This window comes from Chaetodon trifascialis, chromosome 24 (assembly GCF_039877785.1).
Source record: "Chaetodon trifascialis isolate fChaTrf1 chromosome 24, fChaTrf1.hap1, whole genome shotgun sequence".
Classification (NCBI taxonomy): Eukaryota; Metazoa; Chordata; class Actinopteri; order Chaetodontiformes; family Chaetodontidae; genus Chaetodon; species Chaetodon trifascialis.
The window spans coordinates 4,859,788-4,865,940 of NC_092079.1; positions in this window are offsets into that span (position 1 = coordinate 4,859,788).

Sequence of the window (6,153 nt, forward strand, 5' to 3'; positions counted from 1 at the left end):
GCTTCAGCTATTTCCTTTTTTTTCCTCCTATAAAATGAAATAACATAAAATAGCAGACACATGATTTGTTCAAACCAAATTAATTTTAGCCTCATGTTACATAAGTTTGTTTATGGGATCATTTGTGTTCATTGGCTTTACATGCACAAGTAACACACAAAGAAAAAAAGAAAAAAGAAAGAAATGGACTGCAAAGAACTATCACCAACCTCCCACCATTCAGGGCAAGTTGGTGGTGATGTGTCATTACGACCTGCTTTCAGTCAGGCCTTTCCAGACAGCCTTGCAGTTCGCTGCAAATTATGTCAATTGGACACTCAACAGCAGTGTGTGCACCCACTTACAGAGCACTGCTCAAGGTGGCAAAGCCTTCTATCCATGAATACATGGATTTTCAAGAGGCTGCGTGCTCCACTCCACCAGTCCTCCCCCTCCTCCATGTTTGTTGATGTGGTGGAAACGACCATCCCGGACAGCGATAACAGCACTTATGGCAGGGTTTTCAGAGCTTCCACGGAGAGGAGAACAAGGGGTTTATGTTATTTTCTGAAAGCAAATAAAAACAGGCAGGATGCCTCTGTCAGCTGTTACAGGTACATTGTGAAGCAGCCTTTCCACATGCTGACATTCAGACATATGCATATCCTCGCATCCCCATTATTGGTTCGCATCCATCGAATGGGAGGTGTACATTTCCACATCCCTGTCATTCCGTCCGTCTCCTTTCAAAGAGCACAATACCAGTACAACCAGCTATTCTCTGGCTCTGTGCACTTTCTCCAAGCATATGGAAACAGCGCTGAAGCCATGACACAGGAAAGGGATCAGGAGTTTGTTCTACTAAAACAGCCTGATCCTTGTGGACACAGCTGCGCTCCACGCAGTGAAAGTCAATCAGCATCTGCAAACGCTGGGTTTCGCCATGAATTGGCAATGTCAGCAAGCCACGTGGTTGTCCTCTTATGGCTCCTTTCAGCGGGGGGGGGGGGGGGTCCCCTCTGTAGAGCGATGTCACGGACATAGGTGGACACAGATGTCGATGTGCGAGGCTCAGGTGGTGGGGGCAAGGTTGGCGAATCCTCCATCCCTCCACATAAACAGTCCGGAGATGTCCACGGTGCTGGAAATGTTGAAACATTTTGCTCTGCTGCTGACAAACAGACAGACAACATGACAGCGGCGGCATACATCAACAGTCTGGACGGCATGCACTCAGCCTGTCAGCTGGAGACAGAGAGGAGCCTCCTGCTGTGGTCACATGGACACCTAAATTGCATATATCCAGGTGGTTAACCTGGCAGAGCTTGATGCTTCACAGAGGTCTCTCCATGAGAGAGGACCAGAGCACAGAACTTTACAGTCAAATCCAAGTCCTGTTCACCTCCTTTCGGTCCAGCATTATTTCCTCCACAGAAACGAGGCAGACGAATCATCTCACTGACTCTGCCGAGTGCTCGCTTTTTCTCAGGATGTTTGACGCAAACATCAGGCGGACGCAGCAGCTGTTCATCACAGAGGGCACTCACAATGCGTGGCTCTGTCAAAACAACGTTCATGTCACTGGCTGTGCCAGGCCGTCATAAAAGCCCGCAGCGTGGCAGGAGTGGAGCCTCTGAAGGCGTCCAGGCGAACTCCAGCCTTACCCTCATCCAGGATGACAGCGGCAGACATCTCACAGCATCATCTTGGGCTTCGACATCATACATTGCTATCTGCACAATGTATCTGAGTCTTCCCTGACTCATTCAGCGACTCATTTAACGTGCTAGGCATCAGATGATGTGTTGTCAGATCTTTTTCGCACAGCCCAAACGGTGTCTCTCTAATCCCATCATTTCGGATTAGTGGGCGACATGGGGACGATTATGATACGTAATCAACTTACCACGCTTCTGCAGCAGCGGTACTGTTTGGAAGGAGTGTAGTATAACTAAGCACTCTTTTTTCCCCACACATGGCTGACATGGCGTTATCCATCGCAGCGCTGGTGCCTCCCTGTCTTTTTGCGCTTCGCTGAACTGGTGCACGTTGTCTGCTTGTGGACAGTGTTGTCAGAGTGGGCACTGACTCCATCAGCTCCACCTGTAACCCAGCAGCTCTCCGAGAGCGAAGCCTACATGAAATAAAATGTTAGTTACATACTATAACTCCAGATTCTATGAACACAGGCGAAACTGGACTGCCCCCAGCTGCACCAGCTCCACCAGCATTAGCCGAAGAAAATACCAGCTTCTGGGAGCAGAGCTCTGGTCTTAAAAGTGCACAGAAGCTGCACACTGCTCACTTCTCTTTTTACTAATTTTTATGGTTTTCTTCTCTCTGTGCAGCTACGCAGCAACGTAAAAATGACAGAATTGTGTAAAAAGAGTGCACTCTGTTTAAATGATCAAAATTAATAGCTCCAGAAGCCATCATAGCCAACGGTAAATTAAATCAATGTGCATCCATGATACTGTAGTTAATTGATTCAGCCCCAGTTGATATGGCCTTCGCCTCCAAACCCTGCATAACCAATCACTTCACTGCATATCATTATCAAAACTCAATATCCATACAGTGAAGCTGGCAGGCAACCACTACTGCCACAAAAACGGAGCCTTTGCAGCATGTGAAAACCCTGCTGCACCCAACCAACATCTTTCTTTAAGTGTCTTCTTAGTGCGTTCTTTTAAAATTGTCTAGGTGAGTATAATCTTTTTTTTTTGTTTTGGGAATTACTGATGGAAGGTCAGTGAGAATTTTATTTTACAAACCGCATTTGCCACACTTCCTTTGGCTTTACTTCCTGTCTGTTTCGGGACTTTCCTCAAGACGGCGCTGAGAGCAAGTGCGTGAGACCCAGTGAATATCCTATTCCTCCACAGTTGCAGTTGCCGTAGTGGCTGGGCAGCACATAAATTGCTCAGGGATATTCCCGGGGAGCCTTTCCTTCCTACAAAACACAATGCAGAGTTATACCCACCACACCTGCACAGTGTTTTTGTTATTGCCATCATCCTGAAATTGTCAATAAGTAAAATGTATAGACTCACTTTAAAGTTTAGATTAGCTCATTGCACACATTGAAAATAATATACTGAGTCCACTGGCATGTTTCCCCCTCTTTGGACATTTACTATAACTGCCCACTTCTCTATCTCTCCCCCTCTTCTCTATCTTATAGTGCATTAAGGTTCTCCCTGAGGCTGAGAGTGCAAATATGGTTTGTCGAGGGAACCGTTGCAGTGTCAATCCAGTTTCTGTCCATCTTTTCCTCTGTCTCTCGTCTCTCTCTGTCTCGCATATACTTGGACAACTAACATGTTGTGCATCTCATCACATCATTAGTCAAACAGATGTCTGTTTTCCAAAAATTCACCCGCTAAAAGACAATTATGTTAATTACTGAAAAAGAGCCAGAAGTGGAACTGTGTCAACTGGCTGAGTTGTAGCACCAGTGAAAATGTCAACTGTCCATCAATCTGGATAACAAAGTAAATGCAACTTAATATATTCAAGGGTCACCGTTTCATTTACAGATGTTCTGTTTTAGTTCAGTGTGATTTCTGTTGCTATCTCTTCAATCGTGATGGAAAAAGGGATGGGCTTAGAACCTAAGGCAGGAAGTCGACAGAACAGAGCGGGCTCTCTTCTGATTTATGGCTTGTTAGAAAACATCAGACAGACCAGCTTTTCCCTAAAGTGCTTGAAAGCCAGAGACATATGTTTCTTTCAGTCCCAATGCCTGTTGAAATGGAAATCTAATATTTAAGGTCTCCGTCAAAGAAAATGGATTGTCTGAAATTTTGACTTTGACCCAGGAACTAAGTAGCCTCCAACAAACCAACACATGTCAAGTTTTGACACTGAAGTTGCTGGATGACCATGAAGGTTTGGGGGGGTGGGGGGATGAAATTTTGAAGCAAAATAAATTTATATCAATAGAATCACAGAATTTGCTTGCTGGGATGAAAATATGAAAAAAAATAAATAAATAAATTAAATTAAATTAAAAATAAACAAAAGAGGAATTGAGCTCACAGAGCTTTTATGATTGACTTGTGCCAGCATGTTAACCACTCTTGGAGTGGGTGTAATATTACCACACTAAAACTTTTTCATGCTCATAATTTACAAGCTATTACCGTGTTAGTTTCGTAATGTTTTATTGTAGAGTCGGCCTACACAGCTGCAGTGTTTATTCATGTTGCCACAGGCCATTTACAACCATGTACACTGCACTTGAGAAGCCTCCAGATAAAGTCACTCACTTCTAAATTGATATATGCGTGAAGTTATGCGCTCGCCGAGATGTCGAAGATAATCAGCATTTACGCTCTGTTGGCTTCACATCGTTGGCCTACCCATTTGTATAGTTTACCAGCATTTTTGCAGGAATACATTACTTTCAACAATAGTAGAACACGTTACTGGTAATATTATTACAGTTACAATATCATGTAATGCCATTGCCAGCTATTCAGCATTAAGCAGCTCTCAGTGATGTCAACCATTTAATGATATTGAACACGCGGGGCAAGAACACGAAAGCACTGTCGATAAATACAGCAGGGGTCAGAAAACAGTTAAAACTATAAACCAGCACAAAAATGACAAAAGAGGCGTGTGTGCACGTGTGTGTGGCTGGCTCTGACCAGAGAGCAGCACGCCTTGCTCCGCCGAGGCTGCAAAATGATCCAATCCTGACACTGTGCAAGTTCACAAGCCTGACACCGTACACTCCAGTGGTGTCCAGCGGTGTGTGACCACAGTGGTCCCCTTCTCACCTGTGTTGCCTTTTCAACGTGTGTGTATGTGTGTCTGTGTGTGTGTGTGTGTGTGTGTGTGTGTGTGTGTGTGTGTGTGTGTGTGTGTGTGTGTGTGTGTGATACTTATTCAGTACCATTTTATTGGGGATCAACCTTGTATTTGTGTGCCTATTGAAGCATAAATAAATGCTTCAGGTGCAGACAGCTGCATAGATCAAAATGAGAGCGTGTGTGTTGCGTGAGACATCTCTAATATACAGCCAGATATCGCATTTGTTATCTTTCTGTGGTTATTTTGGTGAAGGTAACACAAAAGTAGTGTAATCAGTAACACATTACTCCATGCAGTGATATCTTACAGCAACCTCTTGCTTTCAAATGAATGTAACTAATAATATGTAATATATTATAATTTAGATAATATATAGATATAGATAATATAATGTGTGTGTGTGTGTGTGTGTGTGTGTGTGTGTGTGTGTGTGTGTGTGTATATATATATATATATATATATATATATATATATATATATATATATATATATATATATATATATATAGAAAGGCTTTCCTGACAGGACAGCATTGCCAGCACCCAAACCAAAATAATCAGGCACAGGCTGTTCCAAATGATGCCGTAACTATAGAGCTGTATACAAGCCAGTTCTTTCAAATGTTTTCCAGCCCTTTTGTTGGCCTCAGTGCATCTGTATCAAAAGCTTAAATCCTGTATTTCCTAAATCCTGCGGTAATTTTGGGAAGCACAAATGGACTCTCCGAGGGAAGGATTTGCTGATGGGGTGAATATAATCTCAATTTAAATCTGAACTGCACATCCCACCGCAACACAGCAACGGAGGAGCAGAAAACAGTGCAGTCGAGTTGATGACCTTGAGACAAAGTGGGGAAATTTTTAGTTTTTTTTTCCCTCCACCATACCAAGGAGACATTAGTTGAGTGTGTCCTTAGCTGATTCCATCTGAATCTTCCAGCTGATAGCTAATGCTAATCTGCATAACTGTCACCACTTATTATAGTAGTGACATTTGGCGGTTTTTACATGCAAGTAGTGCATTTAATGAATGTTTAAACAAAAATAATGCATTTAGTACCACAAAGCGGCCCGTCAGTTTAAGTAAAAGTCAAAACAATCCTAAAAAGCCTTATTTTTTTCTTCCAGTTTTGACACTGTTCAAGTTCAGGGACCCGACACCTTACCCTCCAGTGGAGTGCACTGGGTGCGTGATTCCAACGTCCCCCTTCTTCTCACCTGTATTGCCTCTTCACTGTGTGTTTGTGTGTGAGAGACACGGCGTCACTGCGAGCGACACACACCGCCCGCCTTATCCCTCCCCACCTCAGCTGCCAAGCAGAGACATCTGGGGTGGGAGGACGCTGCACGGAAA